The sequence below is a fragment of the Apodemus sylvaticus genome, chromosome 14 (assembly GCF_947179515.1).
Source record: "Apodemus sylvaticus chromosome 14, mApoSyl1.1, whole genome shotgun sequence".
NCBI classification, from domain to species: Eukaryota; Metazoa; Chordata; class Mammalia; order Rodentia; family Muridae; genus Apodemus; species Apodemus sylvaticus.
In genome coordinates this window covers 32,100,900-32,112,343 of record NC_067485.1, presented here as the reverse complement: position 1 = coordinate 32,112,343, position 11,444 = coordinate 32,100,900, and the positions used below count along the sequence as shown (strand labels likewise).

The 11,444-nt window shown below is 41.6% G+C and overlaps 1 pseudogene; it reads right to left on the bottom strand.

Annotated features, from left to right (window-relative positions):
- Positions 1 to 1,906: 1,906 nt before the first annotated feature.
- Positions 1,907 to 2,513, bottom strand: LOC127665065 (ras-related protein Rab-1A-like; annotated as a pseudogene).
- Positions 2,514 to 11,444: the final 8,931 nt, after the last annotated feature.

Sequence of the window (11,444 nt, the reverse complement as noted above, 5' to 3'; positions counted from 1 at the left end):
ATTTTTTTTCAAAATGTTAATTAGATTGACACCTGATAGGTGTACTTACTTAAAGCTCTCAATTAAGGGAAGGGAGTTTTTAGTGTTGTTTGATGTGATTACTCAAGGCAAGAGAATGAGAAACTCTACAGACAGATAACTAGGCCAACTAGGTGGTCAGAACACATGTTTCTGAAGCACAGAATCATAGTCTAGGCAAATCACTGCCTTTGAATGTGAATGGAAAGGCCCCCGGTGATGTCAGGAAGGTATCCATCCCACATACACCCCCACAATTCTTCCAGTGAGTGCTCTTTTTTTTCCAGAATCAGATGGTGAATGAATTAGACTCTCTGTGAATTACAGAATATTAAATTTTATAACCAAGTCAAATTGACATCTCATGCCTGGAATGAGTGAATGATTAGACCTACTGGGGGGCAGCTTAGATGATCTTCACCATGGACTCATGAGAAAGGTTTTGGCAAATGATCTCAGGCAAGAACACAAACCAGGAACAGCATTTGTCATTTCAGATGGAAGGACTGACTCTTTGAATGGGAAAATTCACCTGTATGTTTCCCCGAAAACCGCCTAGTATACTGGACATTTCTTGTATGTCAATGAATGAATATCACTTGCTCACACTATTGGTTGTGAAGGTAGTCTCAAAGACACTAATAGGACCTGCTGAGACCTCCAAAGGACGACTTTTTGTTAGAAGACAGGAGATATTGACCCATCTTCTTCCTGGGAGAAAGAAAGAGGTTGAAAATATGCTATACACAAGAGGCAAGCAAGATCATCTTTGTAGTATAGTAAGAGCGCCCATTGTTTGGGGTCTAGAGGGAACTTGGTGTTATAAAACTAAATTATAAACTAACTAAAAAGGTAGTTGGGTTCAATTTTGATGATTGCTTCTCCCTCAAATTCCTGTAGTTAGTCCACACTTTTATTTAAAATTCAACCAAACTCTTGCCTCCTTCAAGAAGGCTCCTGAAGCCCTTAAGTGGTCCCTCCCTTACCGAGGAGCATTCTGTCACATTACCCTGATAGATGATCACTCATTTCTGTGTATGTGCATGTGCACATATGGAGAACAGAAGGCAACTTTGATATTGTTCCTCAAGTATTGTCCACTCTTTTATTTTGGAGACAGAATCTGTAGAGGCCTAGAACCTACCAAGTAGCCTAGGCTGACTAGCTGAGTCCCAGCTATCTACCTGTTCATCAGTTTCTGCCTCCCAGTGCTGAGATTACTAGAACAGAGCCACACAGACTAGTTTTTGTTTTGTTTTGTTTTATTTTTTTTTTTACTTCCAAGAAGTACAATATTTACTAAACATATCTTTCGTTTTGTTACATAGTGTACAACAAATTACAATATTCTACAGCCACAAGTTATATGCAGAGTTTGAAGAAACTATTAATCAGGCAGTGTAATGTTTACATTTATAACTCTACCAGGAAGAACTAGCAAATCAGATCTTACATATAACATCTCACTAAACTTTATGCATGGAAACTGACAGACACTGGTTGTGCTGTTTGATACAAAATGACTGAACTTCATCTTCAGAAGACTAAACCCAACACTTGAACATGCCAGTATAAATATTGAAACAAAATATATTCTAACCAACCATAGGAAATGATCTGGTAACAGGAAAGCAACAAGGATTGCACACATTATTTTATAAATGAGTACACAAAGGTTTACGATAGTTGTGAAAATGAACTTAGCTCTCTTGAGTCAGGGGAATAAAAAAAAAAAGTCAGTATTGATCATTTACAATCTCTGACCTTGTGGAAACGTTAAGAATTTGTTGTAGTGCAGCTACACACAGTACAATTCAGGCAATTTTGTTTTTTTACTTGGGTTCAGATTGCAAATTCATTGCTGTGAGAAAAGGACAGAGGCCGATTTTTAGCAGGAGCCTCCACCTGACTGCTTGACTGGAGTGCTCTGGATTTTAACATCGGACTTCTCGGCACCATCAGCTGTTGCTCCAGGACCCAGTCATTTTTTAATCTCAGCTGCCATGACCAAGAAAGACTGTTCCACATTCATTGTGTTCTTTCTGGTTTCCAAAAATGGGATTCCAAGGGAATCTGCAAATTCGTTTGCTGTCGTGTATTTTACTACTTTCTTTGTGGTCAGGTCATATTTGTTCCTTACCAACAATTTGTTGACATTTTCCCTGGCATAGTGATCTATCTCCTGTAACCACTGTTTAACACTATTGAAGGACTCCTGATCTGACGTGTCATACACAACTATGATGCCCTGGGCTCCTCTGTAATAACTGAAACTGATTGAAATCTTTCTGGCCTGCTGTGTCCCATATCTGAAGCTTGTTGGTTTTCCTGTCTAACTCTATAGTTCATATCTTGAAATCCACACCAATTGTGCTGATGCAGCTTTCCGTATATGTACCATCTACAAACCTAAGAAGGCAAGACTTCCCAATCCCAGAACCACCAATCAGAAGTAACTTGAATAAATAATCGTATTCAGGATTCATGCTGGACATATCACTGTAGCTGACTTAGCTGCTGCCCCAACTCTCCGTGCCACGGGGAACCAAAGGGGAGGAATGAGCTAAGCTATTCTGGTAGAGCAAAGACCAACCCCACTCCAACTCTTAGAACACAATCATCAGCGCCACCACTCAGTGATGACTTCTACCCAAAATGGCTGCCAGTCTATTGTTTTAACATGGGTTCTGGGGATTTCATTCTTGTGAGAAAAGCACTTTGCCACCCTAACTGTTCCTCTAGTGCACTTAGCTGTCCAAACAGATGTTCTGTTCTACTCACAATATGAAAACCAAGCATAGCCCTCTGCCTGGTGGTAGCAGATCTCACTGGCTGGGAGAGCCCCCAAGGAAGCAGAGATAGGTCTTTGAAGTCTTAGTCTTAAGAAAACAAACCTATAAATTTGATGCTACACCATGAGCCCAGCAAGGAACTAACTGTACCATGCCTACTGTTAATATTGAATGGGGAAGTACAGAAGTTTAATCAAGGAAAAAACCTGGGAAGGAAGAATGTATGGAACATAAATTATTGATGGATCTGAAGGGCCTCAAAAATATTTAAAAATGAGGATTTTCAACAGATTGCTCTGGTAACCATGCTCTGGATGAATACTTGTGGTAAGGTACTTGAGAATGTCACTGAGCTGAGAGGACTCTGAAGACCTGGAAGAGGTCATGATCCCTTAGTGGACAAGACCAAGGCTCATCACTGATCATGAGTAATTGCTCTGCCTGTTCGTAGCTATGCAGCCTTCAATCACTGTGCCTTACACTCTCACGATTATGTGGTGAAAGGGCTGGCTCTTCCTTGCATTGTTTTTTTTTTTCCTCCTTAAGACCACAGCAGAAACTAGAAACAGTCACAGGCCTGATTGTGGACAAAGGGACATGATAGAAGGCATATCGGCCACAGCCTTACCTCCATTTTTCTGTCCTTTCTCTTCTCGTGCTTCTGAAGGGAAGAGGCACTGAAGACCTCAAAGAAGACAGATGAAAGGAGTCTGGGTCCTTTCATGGACCATGGGAAAGGCAGTCACATCCAAAATGGTCTGTGGTTGTAAATAGAGGATGCTCTTTTGTTGAGATGAGCTATTGACTGCAACTGAAAATAAGTTAACGTGGCTAACAAGGATCTTATTTTCTTTATAACCTGAAGGCAAATAATGAGAGCTGCTGCAGATACTACAAGTGTTAGAGGAAATGCTCATTCACACAGGATATCACTTGAGGAGCAACACCACTCCCTCTCATCTGGCTAAGCATCCTGGTTGTAGACTCAATGACTCTCAACAACCTACCCCTGTCTCCCCACATAGTGAGTTCTGGGGTTAGCTACATTTCTTTTATTTCATTATCTAGGGTTTCCCCTCAAATGTTTCATTTTTTTCTGGTTAAAAAAAAACCTATTTCTTATTGCCTAATTTTTTTTCCTCATATATGGTTTCACTTAGTAGCCCAGGCTAGTCCTGAACTTCCATCTTCCTTTCTGCTGACTTCTGAGTGCTTAAATTACAGGCATATTTCACTGAGTCTGAGCACACACTGTCAGTTTTTAACTGTAGTTAATTCCATTCTCAAATTTAGCTGCAATTTGACTCCTAGTACAGCAGTAGTGTTGAGATGAGACCTTGTGCAAGTGATTGGGTCATGAGGGCTCTGCCTAATAAATCAATTGATGCAGTCATAGTTTAATAAAGCAATGGACTAATTGGTTATGGAAGTGGCTTCATTGGAAAAGGTAGCTCTCTTCAATATGTCTGCTTGCTCTCAATATTTGATGCCCTTGCCATGTTATGGTGTAAGAATAAGAATGCAGCTTTTGGATTTCCAGAATCCATGAATGTGAGCTAAACAAATTTCTGTTCTTTATCATATTCAGTTGTACTCAGTACTCAGATATTTCATTGTAGCAAAAGAAAATGGAAAACAGGCTAAGATACTTAGTAAGGGGGAGAAAAACCCTTAAAACCTATTGAATGGAAATATCTGCCCACTGGAAATCATTGTTACATTTGGTATCTTTCTCCCCACATTTGTTTAGGCATATATGATTTTATCCTCATTCAGAATAGAATGCATATTTAATCTGAATGTTTGTGTTGTGCATTTTTTCTTGTATTCAACATAAACTTATCAACAAAAGTACTCTAGAGCCATGGCTTTTGAGAGCTCTATACTATTTCACTGTAAGGACTTCTTATACTTTTTTTTTAAAGTCTATTTGCAGTTTTTTTTAATTGTAAAAAGTATTGCAGTGCACATATTTGCAAGCTTTGAATTGGTTCCTTTGCAGTGTGAATTCGTTGTGCTATTCTGATTCTGGGCTTGGGTGATACATCACAGACGAGTTTGCATTCTTTGGGTACAGTCTGGTTCTTGGAATGTGTCCTAGTTAGGTTTCTATTGCTGTGATAAAAACTGCCCGAAGCCTTTTTGGATAGGAAAGGATTTATTCGGCTTACATATTGCAGGTCATAGAATACTGAAGGAAGCCAAGTCAGGAATAAAATGCAGGAACCTGGAACTGAAGCAGAAGTCATGGAAGAATGCTGCTTACTAGGTTGCTCCCTATTGACTGTTTAGCCTGCGTTTTTTCTTTTCTTTTTCCTATTAATTTATTTACCTAGTCACTTTATATCCCAATTGCAGCTCCCCTATTCTCCCTCACATAGCCCCTCACCCATACTTCCCTTCCATTCTCCTCTGAGAAAGGGAAAGCCCCCCTGGGTACCAACCCACTGTGGCACATCAAGTCAATGCAGGACTAGGTATACATCCTCTCCCACTGACACCAGACAAGTTAGAGGAGCAGGATGAACAGACAGGCAACAGAGTCAGGAATAGCCTTTGCTCCAATTGTTGGGGGACTCACACAAAGACCACCGGCACATCTGCTACATGTATGTAAGGAGGCTCAGGTCCAGCCCATGTTTGCTCTTTGGTTGGTGGTTCAGTCTCTGGGAGCTCCCCAAGGGTCCAGGTTAGTTGACTCTGTTGGTCTTCTATGGAGTTCATATCCTCTTTCCCCAACTCTTCCACAAGCCTCCCTAAACTCTGCCTAACGTTTGGCTGTGGGTCTCTTCATCTGTTTTTGCCAGTGGCTGGGTGGAGTCTTTCAGAGGACCGCTATGCTAGGCTTTTGTCTGCAAGCATAACAGAGCATCATTAATAGTATCAGGACAATTTTTCCATTTCTCTTCCCCATGGAATGGGTCTCAAGTTGGGCCAGTCATTGGTTGGCCATTTCCCCAGTCTCTACTCTATCTTTGTCCCTGAACTTCTTATAGGCAAGACAAAATTTGGGTCAGAGATTTTCTTGTTGTCCTTATCCCTCCACTGGGAGTCCTGCCTGACTCTAGGAAGTGGCTACTTCAGGATCTATATCCCTCACTGCTAGGAGTCCAAGCTAGATTCCCTGAAGCCTCTCCTATCCCACATCTCTGGCACATCCTGGAGACACTCCCATCAACTGCCACTGATTTCTGTTCACTCTCTGGCCCTCTATCCCTGGCTTTCCTGACCACTACTCCCACCCCCCCTTTTCTCCCCTTCCCCTCTTCCACCCTGTTCTCTCTCTCAACATCATTATCCAAGGTCTCCTGCAAAGAGCAGATGAGATATTTGGAAGCCAGAGTAAAATTCCTTTTCACACTGGCTTGCTAGATAGAGGTGCATAACTTTTTGAGAATGAGGGATGTGATGCTTAATTACAGGAGTCAGCTTGAAAAACTAAGTGATCTAGGAATGCCTGGAAAAGTATTTTCTGGGTATGCCTATGAATGTGTTTCCAGAAAAGAAAACTTGCCACTTTAATCTATAGAACAAGCTAGGAACAACCACTTTTATTCAATGCAATGGACTCCATCTAATCCATGTAAGATCTGGAAAGAAAGGAAAAGTAGAGACAAGGTGGTATCTCTTCCTCTCACTTCCTCTTCCCTCCCCCATCTTCTCTTCATCCCCTGCTACCCTCTTTCTTTCTCTTCTGCTTCGTTCTCTTGCCACAACCTTCACTTGACCTTCAGCATCAGTGTTTGAGGCCCTCTGGGACTTACACAATTAGACCCATAGGTCTTTGGCATTTGAATGTGCATTGAGCCATTCTACCAACTTTCCTTATTTGAAACTTTGCAGATGGGCATCCTGAGATGTCTCAGTCTCCAGTCATCAAACTAACCATCCCTTAAGAAGTTTTCTGATGTCTTCATATCTATCTATCTACTGTCTGTCTGTCTGTCTGTCTGTCTCCCATAGTTATAATCTATCTATCCTATCACTTATCTAGATACTTGATTCTGTCTTTCTAGAAAAGTTTGATTAATACACGGGGCAGTGGGGTGTTCAATTCTTTGTGAGACAAATGCCATCTATTTCCTGGAAGAGTCAGAGATCATGGGGTCATGAGATAATCGTTGCTCCATCTGGCCAGACAACACACTTCTTGAAATTATCTTTTCATTTTTGAACTAACTCTGAGTATTTTAATTGAGACATAATTAACATAACATGAAATTAACTTTTTTAAAGTTCAGTGCAGTTTTTTAAAGTGCAGTTCAGTGGATTTTTATGTAAATACAAACTGTCCAAATATCACTACTACTTGCAGAATGTTTTCATCACCTCTCAAAGGAAACTCCAAGCCCATTATCAATAACTCTCCATACTTCCGTCCTTCCAAGTCTGGCAAGCACTGATTTACTTTTTACCTCTATGAATTGGCCTATCTATACCTCACCTAAATGTATCTATCATGCACTGCTTTCTGAGTTTAATTTTCCTTCTTTCTGTTTTCTTTTTTCTTTTTGAGGAAGCATCTAATGTAATCTAGGCAGGCCTTGAACATAGTATGTAGCTAGACTGACCTTGAACTTTGGTGCCTGTGGAGACCAGATGAGGTCATTGAATACCCCGAAACTGAAGTTACAGATGATTGAGAGCTACCATGTGGATGGTGAGAAATGAACCCAGGTTCTCTGAAAGAGTAACAAATGCTTTTAACTACTGAGCTACCTCTCCAGCCCTATATATTTCTTTACTAGGTCTTTGTGATTCTATTTGATAAAATTACAGGGTAGACAATATATGAATTTCACTAAAAGGCATGCAAGCCAGCACCAGAAGCAAACATCCAAGGAACTGTCCCTTAAGTTACAGAAGGACTAGGGGACTGGTGACTAGAATGAAAGATTCTGGCTCTCCAACTGCTCTGTGCTTGTGGGGGATTAGAAGTTTGTTGTCCACTATGTGTAGGTGTGTCCTAGTCTATTTTCTGTTGTCGAGGCAGGGCTCTTTATGAAGAAAAGAGGTGCATTCAACTCAGACTTGGAGGCTGCACTAGTTTCTCTTAAGAAAGGGCTTTTATTTGGGTTTACAGTTTCAAGGTATACAATCCATCCTGGTGACAGGCACATGAGGTCCACTTATCACACCGAATCAGCAGTCTGGAAGAGAGAGTGAACAGGAAGTGATGTCAAAGCCTGCCTCCAGTGGTTCACTTGCTCCATCCAGCAAGGCTTCATCTCTCGAAGGTTCTACAAACTTCAAGGTTTCACAGAGCACAATGGCAGTCACCTGCAGTTACACACTGTCCCCCATTACCCCTTCGTATCTCCCGCACCTTGTTTCTGAGATTCTTGTCACTGCATTTCTAAAAATTCCAGCAAAGTTGCTCTTCCCAGATTCATCCAAAGCTCCCTGCCTTTGCTGGAGTAGAAGATTCAGTCTCGTTGGAGGAAGTAGATCACTGGAGGGGGTTGGGTTGGAGGGGAGGCACACTCTTTGAGGTCTTATAGCCCTACCCCACTTCCTATTCCCTCTCTTTTCTAGTCTGCTGTGACAGTGTGGTGGTGAGTGATGTGTCTGTGAAGGCAAGGCCTTCCTTTTCAGATGAAGCAGGCAGCTCCTGTCAGGCCCTGGTTCCAGCTTTCTTGTAAAGTTCTGTAAGCCTCAGAGCTTTCTGTTTTTCACCACAATCCAAAAAGGCTGAAGTACATGTTAAAATCTTCTTGCTCCTGGATGCTCACTCTCCCAGCTTTTCCCAATTTGGTGCATTGTGTGTTCCACCCCACCCCAAAGAAGCCTTTGCCAACAGAAAAGGAGGTGAGAGGAGTAAAAATACAAGATTTTCTATGCCTGCCCATGTTCTGGGTAATAACCCAAAGAAATGACTTAGAGACTTTTATATTTATTAAAAGCTCCAGGCACGATTGCTGGGCAGAATCTAAGCTATTATGACTTGACAATGCTGGCCTGGCCTACTTTCCACCCCTGTGGCCTGTTACCTGTAATCTCAGTCTCACCTGGTCACTTTCTTCTTCATTTGTGTCCTGATAGAGACTTCCAGGATTCTACCTGAAGTCCTTTCTTTGTCTCTCGGCCAGAAAGTCTTGCCTTTTCCTCTCCTGACTAGCTATAGAGTGTTTAGCTCTTTATTTAACCAATCAGAAGGTGATGGAGAACAAAATTTTACAGGAGATTCTTCATGATAATGACAACACCAAAGTCTGGACTGCAACCAGATCTCTGGGTAGAAAATCAACATTCAAATACACACTGCACAAAACATCTCTCAACAGAGAGGCATCTCACCATCATTGGTAGGCACTTGCCCTGGGAGCAAGGATATTCTGCGACAATTGAAAATGACATCACTTGAGTATGGCATGCTGGCACAAGATTTTAATCTCAGAACTCAGGAAGCAGAAGCAAAGAAAAGTCTTTGCATTCAAGGCAAGTCTGGGTTACAGAGCAAGTTCTCTGTGTTCTAGGGCTACACAGAGAAACTCTGTCTCCTCAGTTTCTTTTCTATTAGTTTCAGTGTGTCTGGTTTTATGTGGAGGTCCTTGATCCACTTGGAGTTGAGCTTAGTACAAGGAGATAAGAATGGATCAAATCCGAATTCTTCTGCTTGCTGACCTCCAGTTGAGCCAGCACCATTTGTTGAAAAGGCTATCTTTTTTCCACTGGATGGTTTCAGCTCCTTTGTCAAAGAAGAAGTGACCATAGGTGTGTGGGTTCATTTCTGGGTCTTCAATCCTATTCTATTTATCTACCTGCCTGTCACTGTACCAATACTATGCAGTTTTTTAACACTATTGCTCTGTAGTACTGATTGAGGTCTGAGATACTGATTCCCCCCGGAAGTTCTTTTACTGTTGAGAACAGTTTTAGCTATCCCGGGTTTTTTGTTATTCCAGATGAATTTGAGAATTGCTCTTTCTAACTCTGTGAAGAACTGAGTTGGGATTTTGATGGGGATTGCATTGAATCTGTATATTGCTTTTGGCAAGATGGCCTTGAGGACATGGGCACAGGGGACAAGTTCCTGAACAGATCACCAATAGCTTATACTTTAAGATCAAGAATTGACAAATGGGACCTCATAAAATTACAAAGTTTCTGTAAGGCAAAGGACACTGTCAAAAGGACAAAACGACAACCAACAAATTGGGTAAAGATCTTCACCAACCCTACATCTGACAGAGGGCTAACATCCAATATATACAAAGAACTCAAGAAGTTAGACTTCAGAGAGCCAAATAACCCTATTAAAAATGGGGTACAGAGCTAAACAAAGAATTTTCACCTGAAGAACTTTGAATGGCTGAGAAGCACATTAAGAAATGTTCAGCATCATTAGTCATTAGGGGAATGCAAATCAAAACAATCTTGAGATTTTACCTCACACCAGTCAGAATGGCTAAGATTAAAAACTCAGGAGACAGCAGGTGTTGGCAAGGATATGGAGAAAGAGTAACACTTCTTCACTGCTGGTGGAAATGCAAGTTGGTACAACCACTCTGAAAATCAGTCTGGCTGTTTCTCAGAAAACTGGGCATGACATTTCTGGAGGACCCTGCTATACCACTCCTGGGCATATACCCAGAGGATTCCCCGGCATGCAATAAGGACACATGCTCCACTATGTTCATAGTAGCCTTATTTATAATGGCCAGAAACTGGAAAGAACCCAGATGTCCATCAATGGAGGAATGGATACAGAAAATGTGGTATATTTTACACTATGGAATACTACTCAGCAATTAAAAACACCGAATTCATGAAATTCTTAGGCAAATGGTTGGATCTGGAAAATATCATCCTAAGTGAGGTAACCCAATCACAAAAGAACACACTTGGAATGCAGGTATTAAGTGGATATTAGCCCAGAAGCTCTGAATACCCAAGACATAATTCACATATCAAATGATTCTCCAGAAGAAGGAAGGAGAAGGCCCCGGTCCTGGAAAGACTTGATGCAGCATTGTAGGGGAATACCAAGACAGAGAAGTAGGAGGGGGCTGATTGGAGAATGGACTGAGGGAATAGGGCTTATGGGACTTATGGGGAGGGGGGAATGGGGAAAGGGTAAATCATTTGGAATGTAAACAAAGAATATAGAAAATAAAAATAAAAATAAAGAAAAACTCTGTCTCAAAAAAACAAAAATGGAGGAGGGGGAGGAGGAAGAGAAGAAGAAAGAAAGAAGGAAGGAAGGAAGAAAAGAGAGGGAGGAAAGGGAAAGAGAGAGGAGAGAGGGAAGGAGGGAGAGAGAGGGAGAGAGGGAGAGAGAAGGGGAGGGAGAGAGAGGGGGGAGGAGAGAGAGGGGGGAGGAGAGAGAGAGAGAGAGAGAGAACTACCACAAGGTGATGTGAGATGGATGATGATTTAAATGAAGTTCTTGGTACACACAAAAAGACACTCCCCCACACTGTAAAACATCACAGCCCCTCTTTCTATTGAAAGGTTCATGTATTTTCTAGCCCAATGGAACTTGGGCCTGTATGTGATCCACAGAAGACCACAGCCACCCATTCTTCCTGATTACACAGCTCTGTTTGCCATGTAGACACAGGGGAATCTTTTAATTGGAATTTCTGTCCCCTCTGCTCACCTGACTGCACACTGCAGAGGATGAACCCTCTC